The sequence below is a fragment of the Lycorma delicatula genome, chromosome 5 (genome assembly GCF_047948215.1).
Source record: "Lycorma delicatula isolate Av1 chromosome 5, ASM4794821v1, whole genome shotgun sequence".
NCBI lineage: Eukaryota > Metazoa > Arthropoda > Insecta > Hemiptera > Fulgoridae > Lycorma > Lycorma delicatula.
The window spans coordinates 47848523-47869851 of record NC_134459.1 but is presented as its reverse complement, the minus strand read 5'-3'; positions in this window follow the sequence as shown (position 1 = coordinate 47869851).

Sequence of the window (21329 nt, the reverse complement as noted above, 5' to 3'; positions counted from 1 at the left end):
ATTGATTTTGAAGCCGATTTTTCTTTTGTTATTGTGTCAAGGTTAGTTTCGTATTACGATAATTTTTTTCTTACATTGAATATAATATATAAATTAATTTAATTTGTATTTAAGCTTCCAGTTCTCGTATAGAGTGAATTTGCATTTTGATATTATGGATCTTGTTGAAAATATTGAGAGTGTGCAATCTTTAAAAGAAGCCTAAACCGATCTAAACTAAATTTAATTGGGAAGACTTGCTGACATTTTTTCACTTTTCCTTGCTCAATTTTCATCATTTAAAAAAAAAACATTTTTACACAAGAGGTAATCAATTTTTGACACCTAATAATAGCATTCCGAGACGCCGCCCGCCAGGGCAACCCGCCCGGAGGACCTAGCTGCGGAGGCGTGCCGTTGGCACGCCCGCAGCTAGTACATACATAAATACACACATTATCTGATTACAAATTATATGTAGTCATACTTGAAGACAAATCTATCTGAAATTGATTACAAGGCTTTCAAGTACAAAAAGAAATCTCCTGGTTCAATGCGCTTGTTAAAAAATTTTTTTCAGATACTTAATGAATGTGAACTTATATTTCTCGTTATTCATAACTGGAATATTTAAAATACTAAAAAATTATTATTATTATTATTACGTATATTTTTAGTTATTGATTAGCAGATTTTCAAATGAAGAACTTTTACACTTTCCCATTTTTTATATTATATTTTGAAGAGGTGATATCTTTATTACAACTCTAGATATGGAAAACACTTTGTGACTCTTCGTTATGAAATCGGTGTTATAAATTTAACATTGGAATGACATTATGATCAGGGAATTTTTAGTATTTTTTTTTTCATTATGTTATTAATGTTGTGGCGAAGGGAGCGCTGCATTGCCAGATTACACCGGGTTCAACTTTTATAACTTTTAGCGAACTACTTACGCTTTCATATTATTAAAATATAACTATGTTACGGGAAAAGCCTCTTTTCCATTTTTTTAGAAAATATTCTCTAATCCTTTTACAAATCTTAACTTTGGAATTTTTTTATTAACAAATAAATTATCAGAAACGTTGTAATATAAAATATATCTAGAATTGTTTAGATGTTTTCGTATCTGATGTTTGAATTATTCATAAGAATTACACTAGATTTAACTTATAAAACTGAATATCAAAGAATTTCATAATTTTACTTGTACTTCCCATCCAATTTTTTTTTAATAAAGGCTCCTTTGGGAGATTTTAGAATGTTTGGAATTTTTTCAAATTTTTTAACTTTTAATGTTTATTTATCCGTATTCTCTTAAATTTGTATTCCATATCTTTCAATTATGACTGTCAATCTTCGTTATCGTTAAAATCGTTAGTCGCTAATCCGAGGCAGAAAATTCAGAATTCAGGGAGCGTATAATGTTGAGTAATTTTTTCTGTTAAGTTTTTTTCCAGTGATCATCCTTTATTTTTTAGATAACGAACAGAGTTTCAGTTATGAATTCGGTGTTAGTAAATGCGTGACATTTTTGCAATGTACCAATTTTATATTAGTACTGCTTCCTTTTTCATATAAATTAGCAAGATCAGTCTTCGCTCTGTAATCATTAATAGAAGAAGAGAGAAGACTTTTTTATTTCCAGTTAGTTTTCTGTTATCGTTTGCATAAAAAAATGTCATAAATAACATTTTTTTAAATGAAAGATCTGATGTGGACACCACATGACTTCCTTGTACGCCTATTAAATTACATATACGCATTTTTAAAAGTACATAGAATTTTATTTCACTAATAACTTTTGATTTATTTCATATATTATTTTATTGTTATTGTTGAATCGTTATTTATTGCAAAAATGTTGTATAAATCACAGGTTAATAATTTATTAATAAATAATCAGTATATTTAAATTAAAAAAAAGTGGAAAAAAAAGAAAATGAAGTCGGATTCGAACCGATGTGCTATCCCCTTGTAAGATCCAAATATTTCATTAATTAAAATTTTATTTGGCTATAACTTTGGAATAAATGAAAATAATTACCACTTATGATATATTTATAAAAGCTTTCAATGAGATCTTCGAAAAGCTATCAATGAGAGCTTATTATTGCAGTTAAGAAAAAACCGAAAATCCAAATGTTTTTGATTTTGAGCTTTTTTTGACACTTTCTGTCCAGTCAATTGCAATGAAAAGGGGAGGTGTACAACTAGATGTTACAACAGTCCTAAATCCAAAATTACAACATTCTACGGCTAATCGTTTTTGAGTTATTTGAGATACATTCTTACATATATACGTCACGCCGAAACTAGTCAAAACGGATTCAGAGATGGTCAGAATGGATATTTACGTTGAAATCTGAAAACCGAAATTTTTCACGATTACAGTACTTTCTTGTACTTTGTACAAGGAAAAAAATAATAAGTTTCATTTTTAATAATTACTTCCTTATGAAAGCACGTAAGCGTTTTGTGCAGCCTAGGTAGAAAACATAGTTCGTATTACAGGTCAATAGGTAATTTATAGGTATTGTGCTTCCATTTTAAATTATATAAATAACCGAAAATTAAATTACATAAATAACCGAAAAGGTTCCTATAATTTTATCATAGATCCAGTGTGCAGAAATTCAGAAGGCTTCTATGGAGAAACGGATCAAAGATAAGGGAAATGTTTGGTTGGAGGGAAAGAACGTTTTGTTCACAGAGGGCCAACAAACAAATTTAGCCGAACAGAGTTTAAGACCCCTTCCAAAGGCTAAGTACCCGTGTCACCATAATTCTTTAAGAGATCAGGACATTTTTATCCGAACGGGAACAGCACATGCAACAGTTGTGTCAATATTAGCTAAAAAAAAATGAGCTGTAATAAGTTACTTCTTTACCAATCATTTAAATGGCACCAGAGAAAAACTCAGGTTTTGTTAACTAAAACCGTTGCTGGTGTACAGAATTATATGTACTCATATCTATAAATCTCCATTGAGTACTATACAGGTCAGCTACGAGTAGATCTCCACTTACATTAACAGATGGTTTACCAGTTTCAGTCAAAATAATTATCAAATATTTCTGGTTATAAGGAAGAATTATTTCTAGTAATATTAAATAATAAAATGATAATTTTCAAAGAACTAATCTAAAAAGGATATATTTTTTATCAAATAAAATATAACCAAGCGACGATTTTTAAATTTTCGAATGTTTTTATTTTCCCATGAATGAGAGAAGTTTTTTTTTTATAATCTCTCGCGATTAACTTTACATCAAAGAAAGAAATACTTAAAATGAAAGTTTAAGAAAATTATTTTACTGAAGTTTGCGTTTTATTTTTCCTTACTATACCTTTAAAATATTTTTTACTTACTGCATTATGGTGGAAAAAATATGAAAGAGTAAATTATTTTACAATTTTTCCTAAAAAAATTGGTTACTTTAATATACTTTTATATAGAATGTCTCACGAAGAAATATAAAGAATTTAGGCAAGTACAAATAAAGGGGAAAAAATTATATAAATATAGGTCTGTAAGCACTTCTTTTTGAGTATTGAAATTGCGAAAAAAGTTTTCATGATTTCTGTTCTAAAGGTAAAATAAACCTATACTAAAATTCTTAAATTTAAGTTAAATGGTTTTGACCTAATAAATTGAATAGAAGAGGGTTATCTAATAATACAAGCTGGTTTGTAATATTTATGAAATAGGGGAAGTACCGTCAGACTTCAAAAAAAGTGTTATAGTCATGATACCAAAGAAAGCAGGGGCAGATAAATGTGAAGAATACAGAACAATTAGTTTAACTAGTCATGCATCAAAAATCTTAACTAGAATTCTATACAGAAGAATTGAGAGGAGAGTGGAAGAAGTGTTAGGAGAAGATCAATTTGGTTTCAGGAAAAGTATAGGGACAAGGGAAGCAATTTTAGGCCTCAGATTAATAGTAGAAGGAAGATTAAAGAAAAACAAACCAACATACTTGGCGTTTATAGACTTAGAAAAGGCATTCGATAACGTAGACTGGAATAAAATGTTCAGCATTTTAAAAAAATTAGGGTTCAAATACAGAGATAGAAGAACAATTGCTAACATGTACAGGAACCAAACAGCAACAGTAACAATTGAAGAACATAAGAAAGAAGCCGTAATCGTAATAAGAATGGGAGTCCGACAAGGATGTTCCCTATCTCCGTTACTTTTTAATCTTTACATGGAACTAGCAGTTAATGTTGTTAAAGAACAATTTAGATTTGGAGTAACAGTACAATGGGAAAAGATAAAGATGCTACGATTTGCTGATGAAATAGTAATTCTAGCCTAGAGTAAAAAGGATTTAGAAGAAACAATGAATGGCATAGAAGAAGTCCTACGCAAGAACTATCGCATGAAAATAAACAAATACAAAACAAAAGTAATGAAATGTATTAGAAATAACAAAGATGGACCAATGAATGTGAAAACAGGAGGAAAAAAGATTATGGAGGTAGAAGAATTTTGTTATTTGGGAAGTAGAATTACTAAAGATGGACGAAGCAGGAGCGATATAAAATGCCGAATAGCACAAGCGAAACGAGCCTTCAATCAGAAATATAATTTGTTTATATCAACAATTAAATTAAATGTCAGGAAAAAATGTTTGAAAGTATATGTTTGGAGTGTCGCTTTATATGGAAGTGAAGCTTGGACAGTCGGAGTATCTGAGAAGAAAAGATTAGAAGCTTTTGAAATGTGGTGCTATAGGAGAATGTTAAAAATCAGATGGGTGGATAAAGTGACAAATGAAGAGGTATTGCGGCAAATAGATGAAGAAAGAAGCATTTGGAAAAATATAGTTAAAAGTAGAGACAGACTTATAGGCCACATACTAAGGCATCCTGGAATAGTCGCTTTAATATTGGAAGGACAGGTAGAAGGAAAAAATTGTGTAGGCAGGCTACGTTTGGAATACGTAAAACAAATTTTTAGGGATGTAGGACGTAGGGGTATACTGAAATGAAACGACTAGCACTAGATAGGGAATCTTGGAGAGCTGCATCAAACCAGTCAAATGACTGAAGACAAAAAAAAAAGAAAAAAAAATCTAATAATATTGATGTTCCAAAATACAATTTTTTAAATTTGACGGTTGTTAACCTTGTTAATATTGTTAGGTTGTTAACATTGTTATGTAACCTGTAATCAAATTTGTAGAGGCTTAATCCTGAGAAAATTTTCTGTAATAAACGGCTACTGAGGTGAACAGTGTAAGAAATTCGAGATTATTCAAATCAAAGCTGACCGAAACAAATTTATTCTATAAATTAAGTTCAAAGAATTTCACTACACTTTCATTTTATCCTCGAAGCAAAAATCAGTGCCAAAAGTTTTCGCAAACTATATAATTGTGGGAGCTCGCCGGGCTCAAGCAGGTCTCGGCGTAGCGCATATCACTCGATGTTTCTGATTATATCAGTTAATTTTTGTTCTGGTTTGGTTCCATCGTGATTTTATATTATACTAGCAAATACCTAGTTTGAATTTTGAAAATCGGATGACTGGTTATGAAGATATAATAAATTTCTGAATAACCATAATCTGTTAGATCGGGAATGTATCTGATTTGCAAAAGTTAGCTTTCTACCTATTAACAAATACCCCGTTTGAATTTTGAAAATCGGACGATTGATTGCAGAGATATTATAAGAGCACCCCATTGCACCTCCCAAAATAGCTCCCCAGGGTCACCTCGTTTGTTACCAGTTGATGGTGATGATTGGTCTAGCCTCGCACGAGGTGCTGGCAGCACCATTATTATTTATATAAATTTTTTCTTTATTTTCTTTTATAAAACAACTCCTGAAATTCTTTATGAGATTATCTGTGTATACATATCGTATAAAGAAAAGTCATATATAAAATAATTTAAGTAAAATGTAAAAAGTGAAAATGTTTTATTACTCGTTAAGTTGCCAATAAAACATACTAAGTAACCTAATTTATTTATTTATTTTATAATTAATTTCCTTTTTATTCTACGCGTATTTAATCATATAATGATAAATTATTAGTACAGTAAGTAGCCTATGTGTATTTGATTATATGTTATATTCTCAGCGGGAATCTTTCCTTCGATGAACACACGCTGTGATGTACTTTAGTTACATTTGAAGTCCATCATCATGCACTTAATTCTAATATCTCACGAACCAATGGGGGTTTTATTTCATAAGGGATAGGTACATTGTATTGATAACTCAAGACGATATTATCTGAGAAAAGCATACTGTATGTAAGGTGTATGGATATATATATATATATATATATATATATATATATATACATTCACATCTGTTGGACAAAGAACCCAGCCTGTATGCGGAGAATTTAACTCCTCGTGAACCGCTCTTTAACTGGACCGGTTTTTATCCTGTTAACCGTATTTGGAAAGTCAAGTCTATTTTTATTATAAAGTGGTGTGGGTCTTATTCTATTTATAGTATAGGCAGGTTCCAGCGGAAGGGCGGTGTAAATATGTTTGGTGCCTACGCCCCTTTGGGATAACTCTGTTGTTTTAATGACACGCTGGTTCATTTTCACATATAATTTTGTATAAGTCTGGTCCGGTCCGTCATTTCTTTATCTAAAACAATATCCAGAAGTGATTATTTGTAACGCGTTTGATAAGATTAATATGTATTTGGTTTTATAAATTTATCACAATATAATTTTAGAATAAAAAATTGGATAGGTTACTGAAACAAACTTCATGCCGAGTTCGAACCAATGTATTTTTAACTAAAAAAGTTAATACACTTACATTAATAAATATATATATATATATATATATATATATATATAATAACTTTGTGAAAATTCAAATAATTATTCAACATACTTACCACTGCCAAATAACCTCAAAAAAAAAACAACCAGACACAATAATAGAAACTAGAAAACTAGTACCAAAAGTCGACTTTTGCGGTATCCCACATCATCAGTCGGTACAAAATTCCAAAATTACATCAAACAAAACATAATTAAGCTAAAAAAATTTAGAAACTATAAACTATAATAACCACGAAAGCGAAAGTCGACTTTTAGTATAATTTTCTAGGTTCTGTTACTGTGTTTTGTGGTATTATTATTATTTTTTTTTGTTATGTGAAATATATACTCGTGTATATATGGCAAAAAAAGATTTATCTTATTAATGTGCATATATATATATATATATATATATATATATATGTAAGTAATTTTTATTTATTTATTTTTATTTTACAATTGTTCTGTAATTTCCAGTTTTTTTGAAATTTTTTAACAGTAAATTTTATTTTTACAAATTTTTAGTTTTTGTTTACATTAAAATAAGTACGTTTCTGACAAATGTAGTAATCTACTATTTTTAATTAAAATTCAAAATCTTCAAACCTTTCTTTGTTTTATTCAACTTACATCATTTTGTTTCGAATTAAATTCTCTACAAGGTTGTTTTAAGTTTTATATGTGTATTACCTATTTAACAAAGTTATTGTACATCAAACATAAAAGACAGGTTTTTTACCCTAATTTGTTTTTCACTCCAAATTTCTAAAAAAAAACTAAAAAAATACATGGTCTGGGACCTTTTTTTATCCAATTTTTCAGGTCAAAAACCATAATAAATTCTCTCCCTTAATTAAGTCCTAAAAATTTCAGTACGACCTTATTTTACCAGAATATCTGAAATCCGAGTAAAATCTTTCACTTACTGTAACTCGCAGACAAAGAATTTTAGGATATATGTTTATATGAACTTTTTCCATTATTTTTCAAGAGTAGAATGACTAGGTTGTGAAAGTCTCGGGAGAACTTCGTGACACACTCTGTATATAAAATATTAAAATTATTCTAATTGCTTGTTGTATTGAAAATAAGTTATTTCTGTAAATTATGATGATTACGGCACAGTATAGTGCATATTTTTCAGTAAGATTATTTATAAATTCTGTCTTTTATTTTCATTTTTTTTTTCAGTCAAGCAATACTTCATTATCAAAATATAAATTACTAAAAATTTTTTTTTATTCCCTCTTTCTTATTAAATATTTTCCTCAGCTGTTATTTTTTATATCTATTTTGAATTCTTTTTTGATGTTTTCCAACGTTCGAGAAATATATTTTTTATTGTTTTTCCAAACGTAAATTTGACGACATTTTTAAATAATACTTTTTATTTAATGAATTATAATATAATATTTTATATAATAAAATAAAAATTTCAATCATTTTAAAGTTGATGATTATTTTGTGAATTTTATCCCAAAAATAAAATCACTCCTATCTTGTAGACGAAAGCTTTTCTAGTATTTATATAAAAAGCTTTTATACTCTAATCCTGGCCAAGCTTAGCATTTTTACTTTCCCGGCGAATATAACTAGATTAATTGTGTTAAAGATGGATGTATGGTGATCATGCCAAAAATGAGGTATCAGGCTTTTTTTGCAAATCTTTACGTTTTAGCGTTAAATTAGTCCATCTCAATAAAAAACAACCGATGAACATACTTATGTATGTGTGTTACTTTTGGCCTTACATCTCAGAATTGACGAATCAATTTCCTTCAAATTTGGCTCAGATATTTTCATATATGAGGCATTGATCTTATTATTATTTTTTTTAAATTCGTTAATGAGGGATATAGGGAAAACTAATTTCGATTTTGTTTTTGCAGGGGCATTTTAGAAAAACTGTATTAAACTAAATTTGTTACCTGCAATACATAAATAAATTATCCAAAAATATTTTTTTAAATCAACTCCCACTTTTTAAAATTTAAATGAATGCTTTTTTCGATTCGCATATCTCCCTTCGATTTAAATATTTTTCAAAAATGTTTTGAAAGTTTATACTTCATATATAAAGCAATTAAGAAATGTGTATTACTATTTTTTTAAATGATGAACCCCGGGACCTAAAATGCAAAAACGTTTTTCGAAATTTTTTTCTTACTTTAACATCTAGATTAGATGCTTTAGATGAGGAATTTTTTGGTATATATCAATAATCATATATATATATATATATTTAAATTTTTTTTTTGTTTTTTTCTGTAACTTTTCGAATCTTTATTATTAATTTTTTTGTTTTGTATTTTCTTCACCATTTGAAACTATTAAAATTAAAGTATCTTTGTCATCTGTATTATATTTTGGGCCGCTTTTTAAGTATTACTTTTCCCGCTTTTTAAGTGCATATAAAACTTAAAAAATTAGAAATAATTTTGTAATAGTTATACAAAAACCCACAAGTTGCACAGGTTGAGAGCAACAACCTGTGGGTTGTTGCTCTCAAGAGTTATCTCTTTTCACAACTTAGCAGATAAAATAAAATGTTTAGATAAAGGTTTTGTTGCCAAAATCAAATTTTTAATGAAATCAAGAGAATATTGAAGTTGTTCAAGAGCTATAATGTTTCAGATATCACACTCACGACAGCCACTACAGCCAGCACAACACTGGTTTCTTCAGTGCGGCCACGCGGTCCCCCCAAACCCTTCCCGGACACACGTGTGTCTGGAAGATTAATTATTTGATGTGTTTGAGTAATCCGCTCTTACTTCTTCGACAAAAGGCGATCGCCTCTCCCAAACCGTGATCGCGAATAATGTTTTACCCAAATTGTAAGTTCCCCTTTTTCCTTTCCTTCCAAGAATGAAGAAGAGGGAACGAGCCCAGCAGTCACCAGCCCAGCAGCTACCAACAGCATAGAAGAACGAAGAAAGAAGAAACCTCCACTTTCCCCCGTTCAGCCCTTCAGGGCTACGGGAATAGCGAGGTTAATGGTATGTAATTCCGATTACTGCTGAGTCTCGGAAAGTGTAGGCCATAGAAGAACGAAGAGGTCATCTGAAGAAGAAAAATAAGAAAGAAAACCCACTACGCGACCCGCCGTCACGGACTGGAGTCCGGAAAAGAGCCCAGCAGAGAAGCAACGTGAAGGGCAGCCACCGAAGAAGTAGATGAAGATCTTCTTCTCCTTTATCCATACCTTAAAAAATTTCAATACTTACAATTAATTAAATTAAATCAGCAATTGCAACTCCCTCCTAAGAAGGGGGCGCATTGCTCCCTCCAAAAAACTAGGGCCTCGTTGTGGCGTATTCTTGTTAGCCTATGAAGCGCTAGCACCGAAAGACTTCAGCGGACGGTCTGAAGGGAAATTACGTCGGGGGCACAGGTATTAAAAAAACCTATTCTCCTGCGGTCGGACCCAGAAATGGGTTTGAGAACGCTGGTACAAACGGATATGGAATGCTATTCACATATCCGTCCATAACTTATAACAAAACTTGGAACTTAGACCTGACATTAAAATGAACCTTTGAAACACGCCCGATTACAGAATCATACAGCAGTAAGGGACATTGTCCAGGCTCTGCGATTCGAAGGGAGAATTTGTGATACTCCCGCCACTTTTGCATTCCATTCCTTTCCAAGAGCTATATTGCTCTCCGCACAAAAGTCCAGGAGTTTCATTATTCCATTTTTTGGCATCGAATTGGTTACATATTTTAATGGTGTTACCTATCTGAATGAATAACTGTTAAATTCAGATAGTATATTTCAGGGAGGTAATCAAAAGCTGACCGAGACCTAACATATTTCTCGAAGGTTGAAATCGATTTTAAACTGAGCGTATACGTTACTCTTCAAATCTTTGAGAACGTTCTGGCGTGTATTCACGTTGTTTACGAACATAAATTCCGGTATCGATAGAAGTCGTTCTTCCTACTTTTTATCTCGACGACCTTTATGATAATAACAGATTCAATATCGAATCTATGCGAAAATAGAAAATAGGAAAAATTGAGAATTTTAAATAGAATTAAAAAAAGATTTTCTGTTACAGAAACAGTATTTTTCTGTCGATAAATTTTTAAATAATAATTATTAAAAATTATCCCTAAATATTCTGCATTTTGTACAATAAGCATATAAAAATTTGTTTAATTTTCATTATCGACTTCTGAATTGTTATTTATTTTGTCGCTTTTTTTTACTTTCCTGTCTAGATAGCGCTATAGCTCTAGAAGGGAAAATATTGTAATCGATCCAATTTGGCAGATGCGGTTTTCACCGGATCTTGACGTTTTGATACCTAAAAAACTCAAATAACTAAAAAACCGGATGGAAATTTTCCGGATGTTAATGTTCGTACGTATGTAGGTGTATGTGTTCGGTGTTGACATCTAAAATCACCTTATATTTCCAGAACTACTTTACCGATTTTGACAAACTTGGTCAGATTACTTTTATATATGGGACTTTGATGCCGTTAAATTTTCAACTTAAAAGGTCAAGAAGATGAGACAGTAGAGCAAGGTTACCTTCAGTGTCTTGAGATTAAGGTCGTATTTTTCTTAGGCGCATTTGTTAAAAATTAAAAAATTAAAATATTTTTTAAAAAAATTTTGCAACTCCCACCCCAAAAAATATTGTTATGTTTGCTGTATAATTTTCTGTTATGTTGGTACGTTACAGGTGAGCGGTAGAATTAAATAAATGAATAATATTTAAAGTATAAAGAAATAAGTAGTGTAAAAGTAGAGGTTGATTCAGTACCTGGTGCGTTAAGCCTTGCGGCTACACCAGTATGCCAATCGTACCAGCTATATTTGTTCTATGTAAGTTGTGAAATTGCATTAGTTAGTGCCGACCGTCACCGCTAGTACCGCCTCATCCGCGAGAATTAAAGACAGTATGTGCGCGCGCCTTAGTTAGAATTATTGAATTAAATAAACGAAAAAATATTATAATTAATAAAATGATAATATTTTAAATGAAGTTGTATTTGTAAGCCGTTCATCAGAAACAACCCACAGGTGTGTAGGACTTTCAAAAGTCCTTCAACAGTGTTGTCAACTTTTTTTCAATATTTGTTAGCGTTATATATTTGTCTTAATATTATTTCTTGTGATTATATTTTAATTAATTAATATAGGCTTTAATTACACTTTTCTTTATTTTATAATTGATTTTTTTGTTTTGTGATGCTGTTATGATGAAGGTTTTATCACGGTTTTCCTTGATCCATCCAGGTAAATGATGAGACAATTCCTTTTTTTATTCGTGGAATGACATAACTGTTCATTCTTTACGTGATTTATATTACGTATCGATTAGAATAAAAGGTTTATTGAATTACGTTACTTAAAATACGGTCCGATATAGATTCTTTGAAAAAAGATTCTTGATGACAAGATTTTTTTTTAAAAGCGTAGGGGCTACTTATGTTAAATAGTATAGTGCTAACAAATATTTCTGCTGTACTTTAGAATGGCTCTTTTTAATAACAGGTAATAAAAGCATCTGCTGATTTCAAAGGATCATTTCCTAGACGTGATATGTTTCAGTAAGTACCACTTATAAATCTCCTTTAGCTACGGTTTTCTTTCTCTTTGATTTATTTGGTGATAATCAATAAAAGTAGAACTGATGTTTTATTGTGTCTTTTTAGATAATCTTAAGGAGTAATTAGAATATATGAAATAAAGAGAGCAAAGAAGCCAAAGATTACTTGGTTTTTAAAGAGCCCGTTTAGTAGCGTTATTGTATTATTTACTGTATGAGACATCACGCGATGTTATAGTACAACTAGTATCTTTCTAGTTAATTCAAACGTGACCGGCTTCCGTGGCGCGAGTGGTAGCGTCTCGGCCTTTCATCCGGAGGTCCCGGGTTTGAATCTCGGTCAGGCATGGCATTTTCACATACGCTACAAATCATTCATCTTCATCCTCTGAAGAATTCTTAACGGTGGATCTGGAGGTTAAATAAAAATTTAATTAAATTAAAGTTAAAGTTAAATAAAAGTTAATTCAAACGTCCAAGTAACTTTCAATTTTCATCTCAGAGGCCGAAATAGTTGAAAGAATATAAATTCGATAGTTCTGCAGTGTGAAATCGTAAATTGCAATTATATTTTTCTGAATGGAACTTGTTAAAACTTCTTTTGATTTTCTTTCTGTTCCACATAATTGTGAGATTTTGTATAGTTGTTCAATTAAATCGACTTCTCGAATTAAATTTAATATAAACATAACATTTCATTTTCAATTTTAATTTACTACTTAAAATACATTTTTAGGAATTCAAACAATATAGATGAAATTTTTAATTATACAAAATTTGTTGAATCATGTTCTTCTTTATTCAGCTACCTTATTCCGATAGCATACTCATAGGTACACTTGTTGAAAATAAATAAATAAGAAGGAATGTTTCAGATTTGTATCTTCCCATGTCTTAACGTTGGATAAAGTTCACGTTTTCTTGGACTAGAAAGCAGGTATTTATTGTACACATCCCGGAATGTGTACAATCAAAAGAAAAGGTTGAATTTTTGGTCGCAAACAATATAATGGATTTGGTGATGCATGGCTAGAACCGTTTTCTACATAATTGAAAATTGGAATTTACAACATGGAAAATTACACTGAAATAACTAGTCTCATAACCTACTAACTGCATGAATGTTTTACTAGAAAAATCACATTTTTGAGCTGTTATTTGTATTTTTAATCTTTCTAATCATCCGATCCTGTATTAAAAAAAAAGTAATGTTATGTATCACGGTTGTTTGATGCTGTTTTAAGTCGACTTAGTAGATAATATTACCTTGTATATGACAAGATATATCTTTAGCGATGAGTTTGAAACAAATTATTCACTTAATAATTACTTCTACGAGAATCTTATTTGATTTTGCAAGAAATTTCTTTACACCTATGCATTTCACTTCATTATTTTTCTTAAAAAAAAATTTAATAAAAGCTCTTAAATTTTGTTAAATTTAATTTATTTCCATATGAAACAAACAAAAATATTTAAAGATGTGCCCTCTTAATTGCATAACTACTTTTTTTTAACCTCCGAGACCGTAGTTAGGTATTACTTCAGGGGATGAGATGAATGACAGTTTTTGTAGCGTGTGAAAATGCCATGCCTGACCGGGATTCGAACCCGGGACTTCCGGATGAAAGAACGAGACGCTACCACCTGCAATTCATAGTAAATACGGTCGGATGTTTTTTGTGTATGCTTCTTTTAATATATGTTTAACTTTCATATGTTAATCCATTTGACCTATATTAATTTGTATATGTTTGCAATAAAATTTGTTTTTAAGTGGAACATTACAGTAATAAGAAATTTAATATAAAGTACTTAGTACATTCAGGCGAAAAGTAAATATTAAATTATATTTATTTATTCTGATAACTTTCGATGTCTTTTTTTATGAGTATTTAAAGATAGCGGGGTAGTACAAAGACTTAGATAACTCATTCAGGTTCGTTTACTTTCATGCCACTCGTTCATTCAACCGTGCCTTTGTTTTATATATATATATATATATATATATATTATTGATTTATTTTTATACTATTCTATCTATAATAGCTGACAATAAAGTAATTTTTATTTATTTAATTATCTGTGCTCTCTTTTCCTTCCTTTCTTTCTTACTCTAATTGTGACTGCTCTTAATAAAAATCATTTGAAGTATGTAATAAATTTTTGAATACGGTTAAACAAATAAACCTCTCAATTTTTTTTTTAATTTATTCTTGCTTTATTTTAGTATTTCTACCTCGGGCGTGCTTTTATGTACTTTATTTATAGTATTTTAACGAGGAATATTAGATAGAGAAAATTATAGGTGAAAATTTACGATATTGAGCTGTTTGTTTTTCAAATTGTTACTGTATATTCTAAGCTGATTGTCTATCTCATACTCAAAAATTTTACAATACTCTACTTTACAGTGAAGTTACTGTTTAAAGTATTTTAATTAATCATTAAGCTTGGCATCATTTTATTATGCTTACATCTCTAAAATATTTTGAAGTAACTTTAAAAAGTCTAAATAAGTGGTCAGGATACAAAAATAGTTTCAGATTTTAGTTTAAATTTGATTTTTAGTAAATAGAAAACAATAATATTTCATGTATATTTTATACTCATATTTTTGAATATGCAATATTTGATAAAAGGGAATTTTTATCGTATTATTATTGGTTTTCATATAAGTTAATTATATAAGAACTCCTAAGAATTCCATAACTTTTTCTGAAACCTATCACACCATGTCGTTGACCAATTATAACAAAATTAAATTCCATTAATGACTCGTATTCAGAAGTAAACCTACAAAACGTCTTGAAAATATCAAGTAAAACGATTACTGACAATAAAAATTAGGCTTATTCCCCCCCTGAAATTAATTGGTCAAACTCGTAATTAAAGTGACATAATAATGTATTGGATCATGTAATTAGTACAAGGATATGATTTTGAGTTTAGAAATAATAAAATAATTATTAAAATGTAAAAATTCCGACTAATAATTGTATACGTCTACCTAGAATAATCATGAAAAACGAACAAAAAATCGTTAAACAAGTTTTTATTTCTTCCAGGCATTTTTTCAGGGTACAGTAAGTTAGTCTGCGATATGAACTTTATTGTTACTATTTTAATATTTTATGTTATAGTCGGGTGCCTTTAGAGATAGACTGGCCAAATTTGGTTTGACTAATTCAGGTTTGCGTCCGTAGTGTAGGGCCATTGATGATGTGAGTCATGTCTTACATATCTGTCCCAAATACGAAGCTGAACGTACCAGAGTAATTAGAGACGTTGTGAGGGTCAATTCTGGTTAATTCTGGTTTTGATCTGAAAGTTAATTGGAAAACCAAAAAGGGAATGGAACATAGTTGCTGGTTTCCTTAGATTCTTAGCTCTGCGGAGAAGGGTTTTATGCTGTTATGGATGTGTAGATAGAGTAGTAACCTGGGTGGGTGGGCACCCGCCTGGTTGCTTACGTCGCTAAAATAGGCGTTTTGGCATCGAACCCCGGCTATCTGAGATATTCGCTGTTAGGATGAAAATGTTTGTGTTGAGAACTTAGTGATGGTGCTGCGGTGTGAAAAAGTGTAGGCATTCATCTCGTTTCCGAAAGAGGACCAGAGCAGAGAGAGATAGAATATATTTTCATTAGAAGTTAATCGGATATATGAAATTTGTTCTTAAGTTTTGAGTAAATTAAGAATTTGAGTTGATTGAATTGTCGGACAAAATTGTCGTTGTTATTGGTATGAGAGAGTTTTTTTGGTGATTAAAGACTCGATCAAGTAATGATCTGAGGACAAAGTCTAATTGAGGTTAGGTATAAGAAAGAAATTTGTGTGAAACCTTCGGTGTTAGAAGGAGGCGCAGGAATCGCGCTTCCACGAATCTGTTAATTTGATTATTGAGGATTGTAAGTTATAGTAGATGGTTGAGGTTAGATGAAGTCATACGAAGGTGATAGTAAGTTGTGAAAATACACTGGTGTATGTGTCTACTGAGGCATTTGCATTGGTGGCATCTGACAGAGATTATAATTATAACTTTTAATCAAATTTAGAAGGTCCAAATCTGAGGGGGTCAAAATCGGGGGTCAGGATGTATCCCGAAAAAATGCCTGTAAGAAAAAAACTTGTTTAAAGATTATTTGTTCGTTTTTCATAATTATTCTAGGTAGAATAATTAAACCGGTGGGTTCACCCACCGGTTTGGTCTAGTGGTGAATACGTCACCACTAGAAAAAATCAGCTGATATGGTAGTCGAGGTTCCAGTGTTCAAGCCCTAGTAAAGGCAGTTACTTTTATACGGACTGGAATACTAGATCGTGGATACCGGTGTTCTTTGGTGGTTGGGTTTTTAATTAACCACACATCTCAGGAATTCTCGAATTGAGACTATACAAGATTACACTTCATTTACACTCATACATATCATCCTCTGAAGTAATACCTGACGGTATTAATTCCCTGAGGCTAAAAAGGAAAACAATTAGTTAGATGTGTTCAATTAGTAATCTGATTCTGTTTTTTAATAATTATTTTATTTAGTGGTGTTTGTTCTTTCCATAATTTTACCATTCAATAATCGTATTCTAGTTGTCCAGATACGGTACTGCTGTAAGTTTGTATTTCACAAATGTTATGCTATTTAAATAGAAATGGATCAGAATAGAAATAGAATAAATCATTAATCGTACGATATGATAGGTAGAGACATACACAGGTTCTGACCTGTCATACTCTATCATTCATTAACAGCGATGCAATGCAACATACAACGCGCTGGCGGGTACTAGCTGTGATATATTTATGTTTTCTTTTGCTGAGCATATTTCGCTTATATCTCGTAAAGTACTGCAAAGTAGTAGTAGAATTACTGCAGAGATTTTTCATTAAACGGATTTTTAATTTTTCAAGAAACTCACTTAATTTTTGTTTACTTCTTGAGAGGATTTTTTTCATATGTTTTAGCATACTATTAAAAGGTGTTTGAAATATATAAACCGATGCTATTATTTAGCTCGAAATAAATATCCCAAATTTTGTTAAATTTGTTTATAAAACAAATTAATTTAGTATACTTATTGAGGTTTATTGAGTGTAAAATTTGATATGCTTATGTATGATATGAATTTAGATTATGATTTGAATAAAATATCATATAATATTAAACAAGTATATTTTTTTAGTAGTCAGCGTTTTTTACTGTATAAGGAATTAAAGGACTTCAGAGATTACATTTATAGTAATTAAAGTGTGATTAAGATGAATTGATTCATGAAGTTAACGCAGGAATTAATTTATTCAAATAAATATTCATATGTAACTGATTCCAGAAGACGTTAAATGCGGAACAAAAATTAATACTCGTACATTTTATTGACAAATGTTCTGTTCCAATTTAATTAAATGAAATGGTTTGGAGAAACGTATTAAGCATTTGTGAAGTGAAAAGATATTTGAATGACAAGAGCTGATGTATATTGAATAATTTTTTCAACCTAGTCTAGTATTATACACTTAAGCTAGCTAAAGAATTTAATTACTAATGAAAATTATAAGACTCTTAATAATGGTTAAAGGTAATGAAAATTAAGTGAAAAATTTAGCTTTGTCTTTCTTTATTTCTCCATTTAATTTTGATTAAGCCCCTCCACCAACAGCCTTTGGAACAGGAGTACCATCAAGCGATTTAAATTAATAAAATTTATTAATGATTTTAAGCACTCGTTTCGACTTTTAACCTATTATTTTTTTATCAGGGAGAAAACAGGCTTTGATCAAGGTTAAAAAACGGTTTTTTTTATCACTCCAGTCATTTGGGGCTTTATTTTTATCAGTGAAGAAAATACCTTACGCACACGTTCCTTATATGATTAACACAATGTATTATTATGCATTAATTAGAATATTACGAAAAAATGTGAAAAAATAAATTTCTGTTAAATCTGATCAAAATCAAATTTAGTCATTCAGCCGTGTCCGACCCTTGGCGATTATATTTTTGCCATTCGAATTTTCGTGGGAGGTTTTACGAATTGTTTGCTATATTGCCTTCCCAATGTGGTTAATTGAAACCCAACTACCAAAGAATACCGGTATCCACAATCTAGTATTCAAATCCGTATAAAAGGAACTGTCTTTATAAGGACTTCAACCTTAGAACTGTCGACTTCGAAAATCAGCTGATTTTGCGATGAGTTTAACCACTAGACTAAATCCATCAGGTAGAAAAAAGTGATAATATAATCAATTTCTCGTTACAAAACAGAATATTTTGATTTACTAGAAATGATCTAAAGATTTCAGATTACGATAAGTTATCTAAAAGATCTTCCGTTCGATTTATTTAAAATTAAATTTAAATGTTTCCTTCTAAAGGTGCGATGTTAGTTTATTGATGAATTTTTAAATAATCTAATTAGATAAATTTGAATTTTCTGCATACTTATTTAACATGTACAGAAAATGTAATCAACTATTTAGCATTTAACTTAATATATTATGAATAGATTCTATTTATTTATCTTCGCATAATCGCATTATTATTGTTTCATATAATTATTTTTTATGAAATATTATAATTTTTTTTAATTTTTTAGTCATTATTCTTGTATTTTATCATTTCGGTTTGATCAAGATTTTTATACAATATAAAAGATTTTTATATCATATAAATGCGGGAACATATACTTCTTATCCGTAGAATAGCATTACTTTTCCTGAAGAGTACTTTTTTGTGCGATCTGATTAAAATATTTGTTTATTATTTAATTTTATTCGATTAAAAAGGTGTTTTATTGAAGTGCAAGTCAAAGTACGAGTACATTAAATGTAGAAATTGAAGATTACGTAAAAATTATTTACGCCATATGAATATACAGAATTTTTTTGTTGGAAGGTTTTAACGAAAATAATTGTAACCAAGTTTTATTCTGAAGTAGTCTTACGTAACGATTACCTAACTTCACCTAATGATGTTAACATATCATGATATTTCAACTAATGATGTTTTAACATCGTTAAAAATAGAGACAGTGAGAAAGGTGGAATCATAGTCTGTTTTAAAGGTATTCGATTACTGAAGTGAAAAGAAAAAAATAGAATTTCTCTTGCAGTGGAAGTTTTAGATATAAATCCGGGAACTTCTCTAAAGAATGAAACAAATAGAAGAGGTAGTCGTGAAAGATGCAATTACGAGATGCTTCTTTTCTTCTCATTCACATATATCGGAAGGAGAAATGCTATCAAAATATTTCATCTTCGTCACACTTTCACATATTATCAGGTGACCGATAAAAAAAAAAAAAAGTTCCTCATTAAAAGTTTAATCGACTCGACATGGCAATTGATAAAATCTATTTGCCGTTTATGCAATATAAATGAATTTATTTCCATCCCGGTTTGATAAGCAGGAATTTTAAACTGTAGACAGTAATTCGTGTTTGTATCTTTCCCTAAAATAATTTTTTTTTTGTTCGTTGGATGGTTTTCTTTCTTTTTTTTTATTTTCCGTCTATATAGTTGTACTGTTGGGTATATAGTTGTATAGTACTGTATTGTACTGTTGTCAGGTGTATAGTTTTGGTATATAGCTGTACATTGTACTACAGAGTGTTCAAAAAGTGAGCAACCTTATAGAAAAACTTTTCCTTTTTTTGTTGCAAGTTTAATTGAGAAAAAATGGGTTACACAATGCAGCAGATAATATTCATTAAATATGCCAGCTATACCCAGACCCAGAATTCCTTCATAGAAACGTACGGTGTGGATGTACCAAACAAGTCTTCCATCAAGCGGCTGTACATCAAGTTCCAAGAGACAATGGCGATGCAACCAAAAGCGGTAACCAGAAAAGTTGATCAACGTGCAAGGTGCATATTCTGTAAGTTCCAAGAAATCTGTGCGACGTCTATCATGCCAGTGTGGTCTCTCTGTTTGTAGTGCCCGCACGTCATCGCGTAAGTGTTAAAAGATGCATTGCTACAGAATTCGTGTTGTTCACGACTTTTTACTTGCAGATACTGGAAAAAGTGTAGCTTTCTGTCATCTGTATCGTCACATGGGAACGAATTCGACGATTGGTTTTGGTCTGACGAGGCGTGGTTCCGCCTTGATGGATACGTGAATGCACAGAATTCACGCATTTGGTGTACGAAAAATCCACATTAGCTTCACGGACAAAAAGGTGGGTGTTTGGGTGTGCAATGTCACGTTGGCGAATCTTCATGACATTGTTTCATCGCACAGTGAACAGTGAGCACTAGATACAAATGGTACAACGATTTCTAAACACTATACCTTTCTTTCTTTTTCCTGTTTAGCTTCCGGTAACTACCGTTTAGATTATTCTTAAGAGGATGAATGAGGATGATATGTATGAGTGTAAATGAAGTGTAGTCTTGTACATTCTCAGTTCGACCATTCCTGAGATGTGTGGTTAATTGAAACCCAACCACCAAAGAACACCGGTATCCACGATCTAGCATTCAAATCCATGTAAAAATAACTGGCTATACTAGGACTTGAACGCTGGAACTCTCGGCTTCCAAATCAGCTGATTTGGGAAGACGCGTTAACCACTAGACCAACCCGGTGGGTTGTAAACACTACACCTGCAGACCGGCTAGAGTATATGTGGTTTCAGCAGGACAGTTCATACAGCCAAAAAACTCTTGACTTTCTTGGAACAGTATTTTTATGGTCAGATGATTAAGAAGGGGTCCCTCGGTTTCCTCATTTATCCCCTCCTGACTTTTTCTTGTGGGATTACCTTAAGGATGCTGCTTAAAAAACTCATCCTCACACCGTTCCCGAATTTCAGAGCGAAATTGAACGATGCGTCGCAGCAATTCCTCAACAAAGGTTTCATTTGTTTAAGAGCATGCTACGTTATATTCAATTATGTGAATCGCATAATGGAGGCCACTTTCAACGACTATTGTAACTTATTCATTTTCCACAAAGTTT